We start from the raw sequence: 22,700 nt of genomic DNA on the forward strand, positions 1-22,700 counted from the left end.
GAGTTTATCGTCGTACATAGGGACGGAGAGTTTGGATTTGTAAAACATGCACTGCTTATCTATAAAGCTAAATCGTGTGCTGGTGACTACAATCACGAGATAAATGGTGAAAATTTTTAAATATGGTTAACAGAAAACTTTTGTGCAGCCTACCCGAAAAAAGCGTTATCATAACGGACAATGTTTCATGCCGTTCCATACAGTGTGACTAATGTCCTACATCTTATACCAAGGCTTACTTAAGATTACACGAAAAACAATGCACGTCCCCGACCACAGCTTCTTGCTTACGCAAAATTCAGCAACCAAACGCCAAAATATGTCAGCCACAACATAGCTATAGGAAGGAGACATTTCATTTAATGTCTCCCGTCTTATAATCTCCACTTAAATCCGATAGGACTGGCTGATATGAAACCAAACAAAAACAAAGTGTCGCTTCTCGAAACAAAACCCACAGAATAAATTATGTTTTAAAATTGCACATGAGGCAAAGGAAGAAATAGCTGTTTCGAATTATGAGAAAACGTGTTGTCATGTTGCAAACATTGAAGATGAATACAGAAAAAGAGCCATTTTAGTAGATGAACTAATTGAGAGTTAGATCATTGGTAATCAGCAGTGACAATAAAAGTGACAATGATCTCAATGTTTAACGTACTTTCAATTGTCATTATAGTATAATTTTCAAACGTTAGTGAATAAACTCATCATAGATACCAGGACTAAATTAAGTATATACGCCAGACGCGCGTTTCGTCTACAAAAGACTCATTAGTGACGCTCGAATCCAAAAAGGTTAAAAAGGCCAAATAAAGTACGAAGTTGAAGAGCATTGAGAACCAAAGTTCCTAAATGTTTTGCCAAATCCAGCTAAGGTAATCTATGACACATTCAAATTTTGTAATAATAATCTCAGTTTAGTTAAATATTTCTTAAACGGCAGGTGGAGTTTTTATTCCCCGAGGGTATCACCAGCCAAGTAGTCAGCACTTCTGAGTTGACATGAATTATCATTGATATGGTCATAATTAGAAATAAACTGTTTTAATTTATAGAAAACATTTTTTTGATTTACTGATGCTTTTCTACCTCATATAGATTACCTTCGCTGTATTTGGCAACATTTTTAGGAATTTTGGTCCTCAATGCTCTTCAACTTTGTACTTTTTTTGCCTTTTAAACGTTTTTGGATTCGAGCGCCACTGATGGTTTTTTTTGTAGACGAAAAGCGAGGGTGACGCTTATACAAAATTTTAATGCTTGTATCAATGATAAGTGTATTTACGACCACTGGGTCGATGCCACTGCTGGTAGACTTTTATTCCAATACAGTCTCTTCAGCCCAGTAGTCAGGACTTCTGTGTTGACATGAGTTATCATTGATATGGTCATAATTATAAATTAACTGTTAACAAAACTTCGAATTTTTGGAAAAAAAACTAAGGCTTTTCTACCTCATGAATAGAATACCTTAACTATACTTAATGCGCGTCTGGCGCAAATACTTAATGTTAATCCTGGTATCTATGATGAATTTATTTACATGTTAACCTAGTTGGAAAACGTATTTAAATGGTACAGTAAAATACAGACAGAAAAGATAATAGATTACAATAGATAAAAAGATGGTTAAAATATAGAATATCGAAAATAACGAGTATACAGTGTAACCATTCCACTCGTCCTGCACACTTAAATAAGTAACTACAGAGAGAAAAAAAAGAAAGAAGAACGTTTAAAAATACATTAATACATGGTTTAGAACTGAAGGCATTCTGATAATTCAGATGGTTATTTTTTTGCATTTGTTCTTTTAATTTGCTTTTGTTATTTTAAGTATGCACCTTTTAAAATCTGTAAGAGAAACCTTTATGGATTTTAAAGAAAATAAATAAGGTCGAAGTACCATTTGCAAGTTATCATACTACCTACAACCTCGCCCCCCCCCCCCAAAAAAAAAAATACGACATAAGCATATTTTGCAACTCCTGTCGTCATAGTTATACTTACATATTAACAGCTCCGTTGTACAATAAAATCAACAATTGTGTATTTACTTGGCGAATACACATATAGTGGTTTTTTTTCTTTAAGCCGGATCAATGACTTTCACTGGACCCTCCTTGATGAGAGTATCCAAAAACACCTAAACTAGATGGACTGGTCTATGATAGGCGAATCTGTTAAACCCCACCAGGTCAAGTGAAATAAATCAAGTAATACATAGCACAAAATATTTATCTAAACAAAGAAAACGTTTACAGTATCAATTAAACTCTATAATTGTCAATTGAAAACTAATATATAATTTTCTGAATCATACCCTTAATAATCTTAGTCCCAGTAGTCAGCCCTTCGGTGTTGACATGAATGAATATCAATTACATGGTCATTTTAATAAATTTCCTGTTACAAAACTTTGAATTTTTCGAAAAACCAAGGATTTTCTAATCCCAGGAAAAGATTACCTTAGCCGTATTTAGCACAACATTTTTGGAATGTTCGGTCCTCAATGCTTTTCAACTTTGTACTTGTGTGGCTTTATAACTATTTTGATCTGAGCGTCACTGATGAGTCTTATGTAGACGGAACGCGTCTTTCGTATCACATTGTAATCCTGGTACCTTTGATAACTATAGGCGAAAATACAATAATTCCTTTTGGGAATTGTACTTAGTATATTATATATTAAATATGCTTTCAAGCGACTTGGTCTGACTATTGACTTTTGCATTAGTTCCTTAAAGAAATAACTTCTTCCTTGACTAATAAAACTTCCACTACATCTTTTTTCATATCAAATTATTATCCTTTAAGCATTATTATATATTACTTGAATTATATTTAAAAAATGGCACTAACATTGAGAGCACAAAGATGCACAATAAGACATTTATACACTAGTATAAAAATAAGAAAATGTGGTATGATTGACATTGTGACAACACTTTTTCAATGGGAACAAAACTTGTAGAAGCTTATTGGATTAGAACGGTCGAATCTTAGCATTAATAGCATATTTGTAGAATTATTGCTTCTTGATATTCAAATTCTTCGATATTCTATAAAGGTGTCTCATTACATTGCAATCATCATTAGAATCATTAAAACAATGCTTCTGTACTAAATTGTGAACTTCATTTTGCGTGATCACTACAATGGCCAATGGCCAAAGCTGTACAGTCCTTGGATGGTGTAAACTTCCCACTTACACCATACACCATTACACCTTGTACCATTACACCATACACGTTACACCTTTGCACCATGCACCATTCCCCATTATATCTACATGATCCGAAATTACCCATAATGCAATTAAATTTCAAATAATAAGATTATTATTATTGTTTATGTTTACCATTCGAAAAAATAAAACAAAAGAACTTAACTTTTAACCAATGAAATGTCGTACACCATCGTTCACACCTTTCTGGATCGCACGTTACACTATCACACCATTCCTCAAACACCATTTCACCATTCCATTTACACCATAGCACCATACACCTTACACCATTGCAACATATGCCATACACCATTACACCATACACGTTTTTTTTTGGGGAAGTTTACACCATCTAGGGGCTGTAGTTTAAAACTAAATTGACACATGATAATTTTTCCTGTAACAGATTTCATTGAGTTAATGTTGGTATATTGTTAATTTCACTTTGACTTATGCCCATGAGACGTTTTTAGTGATCTTCTCATATATTTTGCGCAGTCGGACTAGATTCTTGTCATAGTTTTTTAATAGTAAACATTGAAATTATGTAAATATTCCTTTTTATTTAAATTCCTGAAGATACATTTTACCGCGTACAAACTTTTTTATTAATGTAATTTTATAATACACATGTATTACATAGACAATAATGACACATATTAACGAATGCGTACAAGTACATATCCTTTTTACGCATCAAGAAAGTTGTCTATTTTTGCATGTTACAACACATTAAATGTCAAAATGTTCATTTGCTTTTAAGCTTTATGAACAAATCGTCTGATTTAATGATTATTTAGCTTTAGTGTTATGGATAAGTTAAATAGTTCTATGGTTTAATTCGTGTTCCTTATGGTTCAATTCTGTAATTCAATTGTCCTTAATATAAAAAAAAAATAGTTAGAAAAATGAACAAATGCGATACAATTATTCCAATAAGTTTAAATGAATAAAATTGTTGATAATTAAAGAACGACTAGATGAATAAAGGAAACAATGATATTGCTTTTTATTATTGTTTTTCTTGGAAAATATTTATACGAAATTAATTATAGTAATTCATAATTGTGTTTTCAAAATTGAGTTTGCCAATATAAAGCGCTAAAAATACAGATGTTTATCAATTTAAAGACATGTATCACTTAACAATAAAGACCTAGTTCTATTGAATAAATATAGAATTACCAAAGATGACAATATTGCAGGACCTTGACTTAGAGCAATACCTAAACAAATCCGACATGTGACTGTTCCCACTCGCCTTATAATAACAGCCCCTCTGGCAATGTTATTACTGAGGATCTAAACATAATAAACGTTTCGTCGCCGAGGGTATCACCAGCCCAGTAGTCAGCACTTCGTTGTTGACATGAACATCAATAATGTGGTAATTTTTATAAATTTCCTGTTACAAAACTTTGAATTTTTCGAAAAACTAAGGATTTTCTCCTTCCAGGAATAGATTACCTTAGCCGTTTTTAGCACAACTTTTTTGGAATTTTTGGCCAATAATGCTCTTCAACTCTGTACTTGTTTGTTATACAACTATTGTGATCTGAGCGTCACCTATGAGTTTTATGTAGACAATACGCGCATCTGGCGTATTAGATCATAATCCTGGTACCTTTGAATACTATCAACATGGAAGTTTCCGAACGGTGATTTCTCATGGTCCAAAGTTTAGAAAACCCCAACACACCATAACTTCAAAACAATTATGGATTCCATTGAGGACTACGCCACAGCATGGGCTAGTGGACACTTTGTCAGAATTGGTCAAAACTATCTGGTCTCTGATAAAACGTCGCATTCAAAGGTTGAAAAATTGTGTGAATGATCGACCAAAGTCCGTTTTCAGAGACGAGGAGGCTGTGAAATGTCTATCACCTCTTCATGATCAGAATGTTATTGTTCCTGCGTATAAAGCTTCAAATAATATTGTCTTTGTATGTAAATCGTATTACTAAGAATGTCTTGTAAAAGAATAAGGAATAAATTAACACTCAGTTAAGTCCACATACAAAGACATATCGTTTGACAAGGATGAGATTTTGGCAAATCATTAACCTTTATGGCTTCAATGAACATTACATTGAGCAACAAATCGACGGATTTACCTTGAATGTATTGGATATCTAAGTTACACAAAATTCCGTACAAACAAAGGTACATTGTCGGCTCATCTGCATGTTCCATTAAATATTTGTCCATTAGATTGACTTAAATTATGTCCGCAGTGAAAGAGGGTCTTTCAGAAATACGGTGTATCTGTTAACTTGCGTATTGGTATTAACCATATGTGGATTCTTAAGAATTCTTAAAAACGTCTGGATAATTTTAAATCTCGGTCTTTTTCTGATATAAGTTCCATCAAAACTTTTGATTTTTCAACCCTGTATACCACTATTCCCCATGAGAAATTGAAAAATCGCCTAAATGATTTCCAAAATGCATTTCAACATAAAAATGGTAGCATACGCTATAAATTTATTACTTTGGGATATCATAAGGCATATCTTGTAAATAGTGAACAAAAGGGTAAAACATGCTACACAGAAGAAACAAGTGATCAGTATGCTGGAGTTTCTTATCGACAACATATTTGTTGAATTTGGAGGTAGACTTTTTTCAAAAATTGTTGGCATTTCTACGTTTTTGATTGGGTTCCATCAATATATCCCCCAGAACTAGAAATTAAAAAAACAACAGACACGACTTCCTCTGATTCATTTTTAGACTTCTATCTCGTATTTGACATACACAGTCATCTCAGTACCAGAATCGTTGACAAACGAGACGATTTTAATTTTGAACGTATTCGATATGCAAGAGCTTGCAGCTCCAACTCATACTTTGTAATAACATCACCAGTGTCTGGGCAGAAAGTTGATGAACCAGGGGTATGTCAAAGAACGTCTCGTCCTTTTTCTAAAAAAGTTCATCGTAAGATACCAAGTCCTTGTTGATAAATATTTCGTATCAACTTCACACATAATACATGATGGTCTTGATGTATAGATTCTGCAAGCAGACGTTGTTTATCATCTTAACAACGTGTTTTATTGTTCTTTAATTTGTCGTTGTTTAATTTTTAATGACTTTTACTGTTTGGTCTGTTTCTGTGATATCCATTTGACGTGGCGAAACTTATACATCCCGTCAATATATTTGTATAATCTTTCAATTTTGCTGATATATTGTGTATGTGTGATTTTTTTGTGTGTTTCTTTGGTTCACAACTCTGTACCGTCATTATGTAATTGTTCTATTATATGACATTATGTTATTGTTTTATTATATATTTGAAAATACTGTGAATGACAAACGACAAAAGAACTTCTGGATAATTTTAAATCTCGGTCTGTTTCTGAAATTAGTTCTAACATAACGTTTGATTTTTTTAACCCTGTATACCACCATTACCCATGTGAAAAAATCGCCTGAATGATTTCCACAATGCCTTTCAACATAAAAATGGTAGCATACGCTATAAAGTTTTGAACGAAATGTCTTCCTATGTGACGTTAACATGGCATTGTCAGTTTATTTTTGATTTATGAGTTTGCTTTTACATTTTCTGACGTCAAACATGACTGTCCCTCTGGTATCTGTCGTCACTCTTTTACATTTTCTGACGTCAAACACTCGAAGCAATGAGTTTGGTTTTTAAATTTGATAGATTTGTGTACTTTTTTGTTAAATATTTGTTTGTTTGGAGATTGTGACACAGTGATGATTGCTGTACCCATATATTTTGACTATTTTGACTATTTTACCTCTTATGTCTGTTTTGTTCACGCATCATTGTAAATAGAACGGAATTTAATGCAACTGTCATAAAAGTGAGAGGTTTATAACCAGGTTCAACCAACCATTTCTACATTTGAAAATGCCTGTACCAAGTAAGGAATATGACAGTTGTTGTCCATTCGTTTGATGTGTTTTATTATTTGATTTTGCCATTTGAACATGGCCTTTTTTTAATTTTCAGTTTTTTTGTGATTTAACCTTTTCCAAAGAGAAAAATGAGATGTGGCATGATTGCTGATGGTACAACTATTCACCAGATACACAATGTCTTAGAAGTAAACACTTAAGTCACTATCTGGCTTTCATCAATTTACAAAACCTATTCTGTAGAGTCACTATTGAATATCACGACATGAAAGAAATGTGAAACAATTCAAACGGGAAAACCATATCATAATCACGTCATTCCACATATTTTTGACAATTTAAAAAGTTAGGCTCCGGAGATACAAAACTGTAAGTTTGTTCGGAACAGACCTTCAACGAGTATACTCATTTTATAGATGATGATTCAAAAAAGTAATACGATGAAGGTTTTTTTTAACAAGATTTTTTCAGGTATATCAAATGCTGTAATGTCAGCTGTCTATTAGATTTGCCTCTATTGGTGATCCAGTATCAAGAGTATCTGTTACACCCCTGTTAGCCCTCAATGAATAAATCGTTTGATTACATTAAGCATTATTATTGGTGCTAAAAAATGAGGTTCATATTCCGGCTTAGGGATATCATCGGATTCGCTAATGTCGCTAAAATCATTGAATTGTAATATATGATTTGTATGATATTTATACATGTTTAATATCTTGATATGTTGGTTGGGTTGGTGAGTTTTCAGAGAGCATATACATTGAACTGCAGTCAAGTTAAGCGTTTGTTTGTTCATTAAGAACATGCCGGACTATCGCAAATTGACATTTTGTAACAACCCATTTCATTTGTCAAAAAGATACAATTACAACAACAATCGTTGACTAAAGTGACCGACAATGGAATCTACTATATAATTACTACGTAGCTATAATGACTTAACGATAAAAAAAAATAAAAAAAATAAAGTATTGTCACCTAATTTCCAAAGAGAGACGTTTAAATGTTGTACTTGCGATCTTTCTGTAGTTATGTTCTCTATTTAACCAAAAAATTTTCATTTATCGGGTTATGACTAATATATGGATAACTATATGCACCAATGTTATACGGATAAATACATGTACCACTTTTAATTTCCTTTTAAGCTGACAAAATATAATCAACTTCAAATTATAGGTTATTATAAAATATAAAATTTAGGTCCTGGTATCTATGATGAGTTTATTTATTATCTTGGCATGTCAGAAAATTTTTTAAATGTCTAGTTACTTATAATAAGGATATCATAATAATAATAATAATAATAATAATAATTAATTTCACATTTCTCTCTTGATTTCATTCTTCACAACGAACATACTAGTACAGTAGCTTAGTGTTTGTTAATTCAAAAATAACATTATTGCAAATCATAAATGAAACATTTCGTATTGTCTTGTTTGTTTTTATATATATAATTTTGAGTTTAGTGTGACGTCCCTTTTTGCTGAACTAGTACCCATTTTTATTGAGGGCCCAGCTGAATTCCACATCCCAGTTCAGGATCTTTTCAATGTGTTGAAGATCGATTGGTGGTATTTGCCTGTTTCCTGCTCTTTGGGCGGGTTGTTGTTTAATACATTTGAACCCGCTGCCAATTTATGCACATGTTCTTAGTCTGAAGCCTGGTGTTCAGGAATTGTCAATTTTTTTGGGTATGGTTCATAAGTTTTTTTTTTCTTTTGTATAGATTAGACCGTTGGTTTCACTTTCTTTAACTTGCTGTTCGTTGTGAAACGAAGCTACGTGTTGAAGATACTTTTACCAATTGTATTATGCATTGTGACTTGGATGGAGAGTTGTCTCATCGGCACTCATACCTTATCTTATTTGTATTTTTAATTGGTTATGGGGACTCATTTTTTCTTTGTAATTTGTATAAGTAGTTTAATATTTAAAAACAAAGGTTAAAAATTATTGAACCTTATTTAATTTCGAGGACTAGATTGTGAAATGATAAATATAGAATACACGTATGACATATGAGCAAGTTATTTCCCAAACCTATTTTATGCAAAAGTATTATAAGTGTTATTATATCTGAGTTCTGTATTTTTGTTACGGCCTCATGTACGTTAACTTAACATCACTGAGTTATTTTATTCATATTTTACAATTTTATATCCATGCAAATACATGATGATGTAACTTAAGAGGTTAAACTGGTACACAATATTTATCTAGAACTACTTGAGAAGAGAAAGTTTGAGTGAATATTTCAACGTTAAATACAATGATTCCTTAAATTTATTAAAGGACCATAATGATATTAGATTTTTTGCACAAAATTTAAAATAAACAAATTTTACTTGCACCAGCATAAAGCCTAGAATTACCACAAGCAATCAAGTACACAAACCTTTACGTTTTCAATTTTAGATCCATTAAAGTACGCGTGGGTTTTTTTTTACGTAACTGTGCTAGGGCGGGCCTTAAAATATTGTTCGCGGTCGAAGGTTTGAATTGACCAATAACAACTCTGATGTTTTTTTACAGCCTATCTGGTATAAATCAAATAATTGGAGACAATTTTCGGAGACGCAATCGTTTTAACATTTTATGTACAATACATATAAATACAGAAGATATGTGGCCTGTGATTTTATTATATTGATGCATCTGAACCTTTTAAATGTCAATGAATGCGGGTTTAATTTAAAACCATTTTCCTCATCAATGACATGTGTTAAATTAAATTTTATAAATTTAATTATGAAATAATCCTAACTGATTAAAAACTAAACATTCAAAAGATGCCCTTGACATAATCAAAAAATATTCAATAAATTGATTAAAGTCGTGCCATAGTATAACTCATAAATATAAGAGGAGCAGTTTTTTCTCATCAATATTGTTAATAAATATATTGAATGGCATAACTATTGTTAAATCAAGTACGAAAATATCAAACATGTAGAAACATAGTTCGTAATAAATTTAGAAGCACGTAAAAGGATAATTTTGTTCATGTTCTATCGCCTGTCGATCAACTGTTGTCGCTTGTCTTCTGATTATATACATGTATCAGTATTCACATGATGTTTTCTTCTATCAAAATAAAATTTTCAATAATCAACAAAGATTGTTTTCAAATGAATTTATATCTGTTCATTTGTTTTGTCGAAACACCAATTTCTGATAGTTTATCCATTTTTAAGGCATTTTGTTTGGAAATGAAAAGAATTCCTTGTAAATATATTTCCCTGTGAAAGAATACTGAATAAGTGCTGATACGATAAATAATTGCTATATTAAAATGGTGCTTACATTTCCAACGAGGTACGAAGAAGACGGACAAAATCAGAGCGTTCTCTGGCAAAAGCGGTTTTGTGAATCGTAAGATGTTTTTCTTTGATTTGGTCAATTACCTACCGCTGACAATACCACTGAAACAAGCCAATAACTTTTGCAGTCAGCACATGTAACCGAAAACATGAAAACATAGTTACTGTAGTGTTCAGCTCTTTATTATCTATATTAGGTTTTGATTTTCAGAAACTATGGCCTCGTGCATCATTCATCCAACATTAATGTCCAAATGCACAACTCGTGCAGTAAAATGTTGCACCATTACTGTTATTACACCAATAAGTGATAAAATGATTCTAATATTCAGACATTTACTCTTATTTTACGATTAGTTATAAGATCTTCTTGAATTTGAGTTGGTACTGTTGCGCTTGGCCGACAGTTTTTACGATGCATGTTGACTTTAAATTTAGAACAATCCCTCTAATCATTCGGCTGTATTATGTTAAGTACTGGTGCAGCTTTAGCTTTGATTGAAAATGTAATAAAGATTTGTGAAATTTAAAAAGTAAAATCACAAAAATACTGAACTCCGAGAGAAACTCAATCGTAAAGTTTATGGTAGTCCTTGTGGTCTTTCCGTTATAGATAAAGTACACATTTACTGTCCATTCGTTGGAAGTGAGTGTCTCGAGGTCAGTATGTCACTGTATTAAAAAGTAAAATCACATAAATACTGAACACCCGAGGAAAATTCAAAACGGGAAGTCACTGATCAAATGGCAAAATCAAATGATAAAACACATCAAACGAATGGACAACATCTGTCATATTCTTGACATGGTACAGGCATTTTCAAAAGTACAAAATGGTGGATTGTTCCTTGGTTTTATGGCGCTAAACCTCTAACTTGACTGATAGTCGCACCAAATTCCATTATATTGACAACAATGTGTGAACAAAACAGACATTAAAGGTAACGTTGTCAAAATATGGGTACAGCAGTCATCACTGTGTCACAATCTCAAAACAAATCTCAAAAGTATTAAACAAAGAAGCACAAAAAGAATCTTATCAAATTTAACAACCACATGCATTGCTTACTTATATACTTTATACAAGTTTTTGGTGGTGTTTGTGTTGCTAAGTCTTTAGTTTTCTACATGTATATTGTGTCTTCTCTACTCTTGTTTGTCTTTTTATTTTTAGCCATGGCGTTGTCAGTTTATTTTCTATCTTTGAGTTTGACTCTACCTCTGGTATCTTTCGTCCCTCTTTTATATATGTATTTTAATCCAACCCATAGAGGATTGAAAATACGCATTAAAAATGTTAAATACAATAAAGTAAACTTTAGTGTCTATATTGTTGACTATTTTAATTCCATTTTGCAATATGGCAGTTGTTATCAAATAGTCCGTTTCTCTGTATATTGGCGTTTGTTATGTTGCACATCAGTGTGTCTGTTGTTCCCATGTATATATTGGCGTTTGTTATGTTGCACATCAGTGTGTCTGTTGTTCCCTTCTATGTATATTGGCGTTTGTATGTTGCACATCAGTGTGTCTGTTGTTCCTATGTCTATATTGGCGTTTGTTATGTTGCACATCAGTATGTCTGTTGTTCCTATGTCTATATTGGCGTTTGTTATGTTGCACATCAGTGTGTCTGTTGTTCCCTTCTATGTATATTGGCGTTTGTTATGTTGCACATCAGTGTGTCTGTTGTTCCCATGTCTATATTGGCGTTTGTTATGTTGCACATCATTGTGTCTGTTGTTCCAATGTCTTTCTCGTTAGTTGGTGTGTTTCAATAGTAGCATACATCTACAACTGATGGCATTCCAACAAGTCTATATCTGATGTCATTTACAACGGTTGTCGATGTACTCTAAAAAGGAGTTCTATCGAGTTTAAGGAAATAGTTTCACATTTTGTTTAAGTGTTTTTATCACTCTTATTTTTCAATGGTAGCCTTTTTTTTTTGCCGACCTTCATTCCAGCTGGCCTCTTAATTTGTTCTCGTCTTTATCATACATGTGACATTTGCCACTGGACGTTAAGCAACCAGCAATAATCAGTCATATTTCTATGCATAAAGTTTGCATTTGACATTTTTGACATTCTTGATAAACAAACCCTTTTGCAATACATTGTTCTTTTTGTATTGAAGTCCTTCAACTTCTGGAGTGATATAATTATTTGCATTTTTTTTAATCTTAAGACAAAAAATAAATACACATAAATATATGACATAAAATATGTACTGGGGAAATGTACTATAGATTCATACATCCGTCACCTATTAAGCATTAGGTGCTATTTAGCAATTTCAGACAAAGTGATGTTAGCCTTTCTTTTCTAAGTTATTGGTAAGTTATATCACTTTACTTTTAACAATAAAATCTTCTGCTTTGACAGCTTCAGGAAGTACACCACTAATTAATGGCCCCATTGCTTTCTATGTTAAATTCCGCAATTTCGAGTGGTCACAGCTCTTTTATCTTAAGTTCAAATAAAGTGACAATCATTGCATGTCAAAGCAACACCTTCTGGTGTCCTGTACTGAAAAAATCAACATACCATACATTGCATATAAGAAAGAACTGGTTCCCGGAACTTGGGATGTACCAAAACAGGTACTTCCGATCTGACAAAAAGGCAAAATGTACCCTCCTTTTTAAATTTCATGCCATTTTTTTATTATTCAAATTTATCAGTCAAAAATTGTTCTACAATGATCACCAGTCATGCAGCTTTCATTTGATACCAAAATTAATAAAATACTCTAAATATTTTGAAAGTTATGTCCATGCGTAGGAACTATTTTGTGTTAAATATGTACTACTTTCTGGTATGTGCTTTCTGGCCGGGCCCGAATTAGTGGTGTTACACCTATAACAGAACCAAACTTGTTATATTGACTTGAGCATTACTTTATTTCATTCTATGATCTATTCCAAGCAATAAAAAACATATAAAGCTTTAGTCCAAATACTATTTTACTAATTTTAAGCTCAAATTGGACTGGTAGTAATATATGGGTTATTCAAAGAAAACTGCATATGGATATTGTATATTGGCCAAAATCCTTTTTTATTCTCAATGTTATTGTTTTATTTATTAATTTCTATTAGGAAAGCTCTGTGCTAACCAATAGTCATATTTTTATCAGAGGTTCTTCATTAAATAAAAATTTATTAGTCCAAACTTAAGACACAATTGAGAATATTGTCCCCCCTTTTTTCTTCAAATAAAAAAAAATGGCCTTTTTTTGTATAAACCTTACTTCTGTGGTAAAACATAGATTATTAAGAGCAATTTATATATCCCTCAGCTAGATAACTTGCTAAACTGGTTCAAAATTGCATGTACAGTGAGATTTTGGAATTCTTATATGAGTATATACCATTTGCCTAGATTGTAAAAGGCTACCATAAGAAACACAATAAAACTTGAAAAATCATAGGATTATTTTGACCAAGAGCTATGTTGTACCATATGCAAGTCATAAAATACATGTTTTATTGCTTTCAATCATAAAAAAATGCAAAAATAAGAACTTGGAGTCAAGTCTTAACTGCATGCATGTTGTATGACCATAAAAGGCTAAAATACTTGAGTATGCCAATTTAAGAGCTTACATTTCCTATAAACAGGATGGTTCACCAAAAAATGATCATGAAACATGATTACTAGCATCAAATTTGACTTATTTTCATTGGAATAGATACAACTTCTAAAAATTGGATTTCTGATGATTCTCTGTAATAGGAAGTACACCACTAATTAATGGCCCCATTGCTTTCTATGTTAAATTCCGCAATTTCGAGTGGTCACAGCTCTTTTATCTTAAGTTCAAATAAAGTGACAATCATTGCATGTCAAAGCAACACCTTCTGGTGTCCTGTACTGAAAAAATCAACATACCTTACATTGCATATAAGAAAGAACTGGTTCCCGGAACTTGGGATGTACCAAAACAGGTACTTCCGATCTGACAAAAAGGCAAAATGTACCCTCCTTTTTAAATTTCATGCCATTTTTTTATTATTCAAATTTATCAGTCAAAAATTGTTCTACAATGATCACCAGTCATGCAGCTTTCATTTGATACCAAAATTAATAAAATACTCTAAATATTTTGAAAGTTATGTCCATGCGTAGGAACTAATTTGTGTTAAATATGTACTACTTTCTGGTATGTGCTTTCTGGCCGGGCCCGAATTAGTGGTGTTACACCTGTTATTAGCTAACTACTGTACGATTATCAGGAAAACAGTCGGTTATAATGTCTTAATCAATGCACTATCTAGAAACAGAATTGACGTCTGTACTTGTTTCAAATAAAAATAAAAACTAATTGTCCAATTAAGGAGTATTTGTATAAGTGAAATTGCACTATAAAATAGATAATGGGGAAACATGAACCTATACATTTATATCTAATTTGTTTCCCATATTCAACTATGTTAGTACATTTTATGACAATATCACTTTATGTATCTCTCCAAGTTTATAAATTTTAAATGTGCATATATGAAGTGTACATTTCGAATATAATAAAGATACCAAGACTACTGCATTCAGTAACTGAATTGAATAGAATCGCAAAGGTTAACTGGGATATAAATATGTTGCCACCCAATACTGCTGTAAATTACAAATTAAACTCATAACTTGTGAACAGAATGGTAGATTGTATATAATAAATACGCAGGCACGTACGGAAATAGAAACATTAAAGCGTAATCTGTGTTACAAACAGGTGCTGAAAAATGTACATTATCAGAAAATAATCATTAAATGTGTTTTAAAGTTACACCGGAGCGATTAAATCCAAAACATGCACTGCCCGTGACCTGTGATCAAAATGTCAATTTCCTACCGATGCCTTCAGTTGGCAAAGAACCTTCTTTTTATTGTCACTCGACCATTATAACTAGTTGTTTTAAAAAACTGTTGTAGATGCAGAGAAACTGTCAACTGCAAAAATATTAAGCCATAAAATATCAACAAGAATTTTCATTCATGAATTATATTCCGATCTACAATATAAAAAAGAAGTTACATTGTACTGTTGAAAATACACACATACATTTAGGTGGGCGACACGGGCATATCTGAGCTCTAGTTATTTCTAACAGTAATGAAACTATTTGCTATAAAATGAGACATTATGATACCAAGAAGAAAATGTATGACACAATTGGACCGGACCGTCATGTACTATGTGTATTACGTATTAAGCTGCAGGGGCCACGATGGCCGTGTTCGTCAACAATGGTTATCAGAAACTGTATCACTAGCTTGTCAACACTTAGGTTGTGTGTTCTTCAGTCTAAACGACTACATTACCTGCCAAAGGTTAACTATACAGGCACTTCGGCTTATTCCGTGAACAAAATTGTCCCGACAATGTAAAGGCAGTATTGTTGATACTGGTGTTTAACACCTACAATCAACGCTCAATATTTATAGATTATCGTTGATCATCTCAACGAGATTGGTTTCCTCGCATGAAAAGCGAAATTATATCAATCATATTACCTCGACTGAACGATTATTAGACTTTTAAAACGCTATATCACGAGATGAGTACCTTGCAAATAGAGAATCATGATTTTAATTAGTAAAATACTCAGTTTAAAACTATATATAGATGAACTCAATACTGAAAATATTCTTTTGTTTGTCTTTATGAATATTACCTTTACTGATTATCCTGTTTTTGATATATCCATTTGACGTGGGTCTGTACTTAAACATCTCGTCATTGTGATATTGTTCCATGTTAGCTAATATGCTTCGTCTATGGGCCTTTTAGTGTTTCGTTGTTACAATGACGTGGATCTGTTCTTATACATTCCGTCATTGTATTATTATCTTTCATTTTAGCTAATATGCTTTGTCTATGACTTTTTGTGTTTTTTTTTTAATACACTTGACGTGGCTTTGTACTTACACATCCCGTCATTGTGTTAATGTGCCATGGTAAATGTTTGTTTATGTTTATATATTTGTTTGAATTCAAAGTGATAAAGATAATAACTCAATGTTGACTGCTGTATCCCTATTTTTGACATTCATACCTATTATGTATGTTTGTTCACGCATTACTGTCAATATGATTGAATTTTTAGCGACTGTCATTCGAGCGAGAGGTTTAGCTAGCTGTAAAATCAGTTTTAATCCACCCTTTTCTTCATAAGAAAATGCCTGTACCAATTCAGAAATATTACAGTTATTATCTATTCGTTTGATGAGTTTGAACATTTGATTTTGCCATTTAATAAGGGACTATCCTTTTTGATTTTTCCTCGGAGTACAGTAGTGTTGTGATTTAACTTTTTGATAACTTAAGCTATAGACACTAAGATTCCAACTCTTCATGCAAATTTTACCTTACATGGCTTGGGCTATTGTTTTGGTCCTAATGATCATTAGTATCATTGGCAACGCTGTGTGATATAGACCTTACTCCATATATGGTGTATATGGTATAGTACGTTTACTTATAACTTCTATATTTAAAATAGTACGTAAACGAAAAACACGCTGTTTCCTCATGTTCGCTTTTAATTTTTGGTATTCAAATACTATTAAAGGAATTAAACTAATATATATATATATCTATACTATACACCTTATCGCTATTTGTCCGCCATTGCTGGAAATCACACAGGTTCCCGTAAAATTTTGACGTCATAAAACAAAATGTCTGACGCCACAATGGAAAAGTGATTGTTGTTGACGTCAAAAGTTCAAGCGGACGGGTCAGCCGGGAATAGCGATAAGGTGTATTAAACGAGAAAACCTCATTTTGTGTCGCTTCTCTTCCTTCCACGATAAATTAATCATCATGCCTCTGTGTTCTATATGTAACATGCATAGTCGGATTTGTCATCCATTCTTGTGATTATTTAGATTGAGTTATTTTTGGAGAAAAACGACAAAAAAGGAGTCCGGATATTGATTCCGTCATCATACTGACTTTTAGTCATAGATAAGACTTTCGGTTTGAAACATGCACAAGTACAACCAATTGTATGATAGATAACAAAAATGAAAAATAAATAAACCAATCAGAGCGTTCTCCATATCATGGTGTTTAGATCGCAAGAACCACAACTATTATACCTCATTAGAGAGGATAATTATTTTTCGCGTTTATCTACATGTAAACTACGATTATACCACTTTAACATATAGAGACTCTTTGTATTCTGTCTACTGTTTCCTTTAAAATGTTTACTGTTTAAGGGGTCATACCAGTTGCATATATATTAGAATACGTATAACATGTGGAAACAAGAACTTGATGTGTCCATAGTACACGGAAGCCACATTGGCACTATATTTACTAAGTTTCGAGTTGATTGGACTTCAACTTCATCAAACACTACCTCCATCAAAAACTTTAACCTGAAGCGGGACAGACGGACGGATGAACGAACGAACGGACAGATGCACCGACCACAAAACATAATGCCCATAAATGGGGCATACAAATTTATTGTTGAAATTGAAAGTAGTGATTTGGCAAAAATGAAAGTAGGGTAGAGATTAGAGGGCAGGACCTTTTTCGGGACGTCGGGATCGGGTGTTTTCAAGCTAGCAATTTGGGGATTGATCCTTTCGGGATTCGGGATTATATTTTTCGATTGCGGGACTTCGGGATATGAATTTCTTTAAATTCTGCATCTCGGGATTTCATGTATTTAAGCACGGGATTTCGAGATCAGGATCCCTCCGATCACCCTTAAATTAGCCTTAGTCGGTCTTAGTCATTTATACAAGATTCATATCCTACCATTGGCATGTTAATAAGGCTCTCAAAAGGAAAGGCACTGATGGGTTGTCCTAGAAGCATATTTCATTAGACAAATAATGGTCCATATATAAGCAGTTACATTTATTTCATGTTTGAAGCGGTGCAAATTTTTAATTCAATTTGACTTTGACCAAAAGATGTATTGTAGCAAAGGAGAAGAATAATTGTGGTCCGAGACCAGAAACACGAAAATAGTTGAATTTAACAGAAAGGAAACAAATATCGGACTTTGGAAAAAGGGAGAGGGCTTTTGATAAATTTTATGAAATTCTCCATACATAATATCTTATAAAAAAAAATCATCCTACAACAGTTCACAAGCTGTATAAATGCCCGCGATTTCGGGGGTGTGTTCTAGTATATATTTATAATTCGTCTAAATAACAGCTCAATAATGTTAGATCGGTAAATTTGCTTATGCAAATCTTTGTTCTTCCCTCTCCGGGATTGAACCTCATGCTACTGAGATATATTTGCATCAAATCGAATCGCACTATGCCCGATTCACTACACCACTCGACCACCTAGGATCTACGAAAAGTAAGCTTTAGGTGGCCGGGTGTTACATTTCCTCGTCAGTTTTAATCTAGCGTCGTAACATAGTACATGATAGTTAAGGCATGAAGATGGTATTGTTACAGATTAGCTGAATTATTTATTGTAAAGGATCCTACAAACTAATGTAAGATGTATGTAAGATGTAGTCACAGAAATAATTATTAGTACGTCCGAACCGGAAACGACTCTACAGTAGATATTATCCATCAGATCGGATATATTTCAAACTCAACATTTGAGCATTCCCGATTGTGGTTAGTCCAGAAACGCAACTCGAATGCAGCAACAACTGTCATTTTCATTTTACTATATTAATCTTTAATTAAGCTATTGGGAAGATCCACGTTAGTAAATGAAGAATCAATATTATTCAATTCGGTGCAGTGAAATACTTTTATTTTCAATTAATGTAAAGTTATAAAAAAAAGACCTATTAAATTAAACTTAAAAAAACGATAATATCATTCCTCTGACATCATACGATTATGAGTGTTGTTAAGACATTGTCGATAACATTGCTTAAAACGAATAGATAATGCGTAGAAAAAGTTTATAAGTTATTGCATTTTCATTTTTTATTTCAAGTAAACAGTTCATTGTGAATGATTAACAAGTATTTACCATTCTGCTTGTGGCCGAATGACTCATATAATTAACCCATGCACTACATGTTCGAGTAATCGTGGTACAATGTGTTGTTCGGTCAATCGTTGGATCTTTTTTATTTTTTATTCAGTGTTTAAAAACATAACAGCTAAGTTGATGATTTACATAACAAAAATCGTTATAAATACGTATTTCATACACATATAAAAAAAGAAGATGTGGTATGAATGCCAATGAGACAATTATCCACAAAAGACCAAAATGACACAGACATTAACAACTAGGTCACCGTACGGCCTTCAACAATGAGCAAACCCCATACCGGAGTCAGCTATAAAAGGTCCCGATAAGACAATGTAAAACAATTCAAACGAGAAAACTAACGGCCTTAATTATGTAAAAAAAAATATAACGAAAAACAAATATGTAACACATAAACAAACGACAACCACTGAATTACAGGCTCCTGATGTGACATGTGAACATATACGTGTACGAACAAAACGCTGTTTTCTTCTAATTTTCCACTAACATTCAATTTAAATAGATTCGAGTCGTACTATAATTATTGCAAAAGAAAACCACGGACAGATTTGTCACTTCAGTAGAGATCGTGACCACCATTTCAATTTGTGTTTGTCTATTGTAATTAATCTTGGTAAACCTATAGTAATGAAATCAATATCCTTGGCAATGAGTTATGTAAAAGATTAAAAGTACAGGAAAATTAATTCTACAATGACTAATATTAATTCCAAGTCGAAGGTTCAACTAATTGCCCAGATGTATGTTATTAAAAATGCTTCATTAAGCTGTTTTGAATCAATTCATATAAATGTTACGACTCCACAACGCCTTTAAGGGTTAACACGAGTCATCAACATAACAGGCTGGCCTTCAAGATATTTTCAAAATGGGAAGGATCTGATTTATTTTAGATTTAAAAGGTTAATATAAAATCACCAGTCGAAAAGGAAAGAGAAAAACGACGAATGAACAAACAACAGAATCTCTAATTAAATCCGTGGAAAATGGTAATCGATTTGATTTGATTATTGATGATATAATACCACTTTTAAGCATCACATTTAGGCTATTTCGTGGCGGTCAGTTATTGGTGGAGGAAGTCGGAGTGCCCGGAGAAAACTACCGACCTTCAATAGGAAAACTGACAATCCTAGTCAATTACGATTGGAGTCGAGTGCACCCGCACGGGCGGGGTTCGAACTCACAACCTCAGTGTTGACTGACTAGTGATTACAGAAGTATTACAGACTAATGGATGGAGGCGATTTCATACGCACACCTAAACACACATCAGCGTCCATTTCTACATTTTAATCAGACAAAAATGACATCACATACAAAATACAACCAACTAACAAAAGGGGAACAACTCTCACTTACACAAAGAAACATAATCTGACCATACACACTGATATATGACAACCGAGATACCAAATGGTAATTGAAGAACAAATTGTCATGGATTGAGCTTTGCCTAAGATACAAAGTTGGTAATCGAATATTGCCAAGGACAGCACTATTCTGAAAGAGATAGGTGTCCATAAGATTAACTATTGTTTTCTAAAAGCAATCGTAAATAAATTTTTTTAAACTTGTGGTATAAACCTCAAAATCAAATTTCAAGATATGTATTGTCACGAGGATCTGAATTTTGAAAGATAATGAATATACACTTTGTGGATTACTATATGTTCGTGAACAAGGAAAGACTAAACAATTGAATGATCACTGGTCAAAAGTTAATGATCCGGGTTCCGTTTTATTTATGTTTTTACAACACTGACCAATCCATTACTTATATGAACAGTTCATGGTATACTTAAAGACTTAAAATGAACCCATATTGAGAACATTATATGGTTATAAGGAAAACGATTTCTAGATTTGTGAATTGTTAAACGCTATTTTTACGGATGCAACGAAAAAATCGATTGTGTGGGTATTGTGCACAGGCACTTGTCTCAGAATTCCCCCCCCCCCTATATACCTTAATATAACACAAGGTACTTAACTTGCATTTTAGAAAAATGTCAGACGAAATTCCGTTATATGCCAATTTTAGACTATCAACCCCACTAACACTTGTTATATCGTAAATCTAAATTGATATATCTTTACAATGGTGTATAACATGCCTACATTTGTTGTCGGAATCATCCGTAGGCCAATCCTACCGAAGTATGTCAATCGTAATAATTTTGCAAACCGCTGAAAATTTGGCAATTTAGTCTAATGCTACATGAAGGAAAAGTGCTACTAGGCGTTAGCATATATCATTCTTCTGACAATTTTATGCTTACTTATTTTGTTGAGTAACCTACTTTTTTTAATACTTTGTTTAAGAGTAAATGTTTGACTGCTTAGTGTCTTTAAATATCAGCAAATATCAACTAGAGAAATAGTTCGCCTAAGCTCATACAAATTCAGTTGATATTTAAAGTCACTAAACAGTTCTTGTATATTTAATGTATTTTTCGTGGGAAAATATTAAATCATATTTATTGTGTCCTTGATTTCTAGTGAAAATAAGTCAACCAATATTCAACACCCGCTATATCGTAAATTACGCCATGTCGGCTGATTTAATGTTTGTTAATCGGTTATATTTATCAATTGACAACAAAAATGAAATAATATCAATTGAAAATTATTAATCAATCATACATCCAATTTGTTTGGGGTCAATGTATGGGCAACCAGATGTTATTATCTCACTGATATCATTTATAATAATCATCAAGAGAAGTATATATACAGACATGAGTTCTTATCAGCTTTAATTTTAATAAATTATCCGTAAATAAATAATAAGCATCAACAAAAAATAGTTAAAAAGAAAAATTAAAGCTGAATCGAAAACATTCCCGCGAATCTTTACTTATACAATCTGTAACAAAACTTCAGCTAAGTAATATATCAGTTTTGATAAATATGTTCTGAAATAATAAAAAAAAACCTATCAGTTCTAACATTTGTAAATATCAATTGTTAATATAACACTTGGACTGAATCCATTATTATATTTAATCATCTGTACAATAAATACTACAAGAAAATATCTGTTATTTTTGTATTGTTTTATTATCCCATTTCTAACAAAGTTATATCAGGTAAACATCCAGGTAACTAGGTCACATTGTTATATGTAACATGTGCTAGGGAGGAAACCGTATTACTTATTTCTTGTTGGAAGTAGTTGGCAGAGCACAGTAAGAAAGAAGAGTAAGTATGAGAGAAAGGAGTTCAAAAGAAT

Source organism: Mytilus edulis, chromosome 5, assembly GCF_963676685.1.
Source record: "Mytilus edulis chromosome 5, xbMytEdul2.2, whole genome shotgun sequence".
Classification (NCBI taxonomy): Eukaryota; Metazoa; Mollusca; class Bivalvia; order Mytilida; family Mytilidae; genus Mytilus; species Mytilus edulis.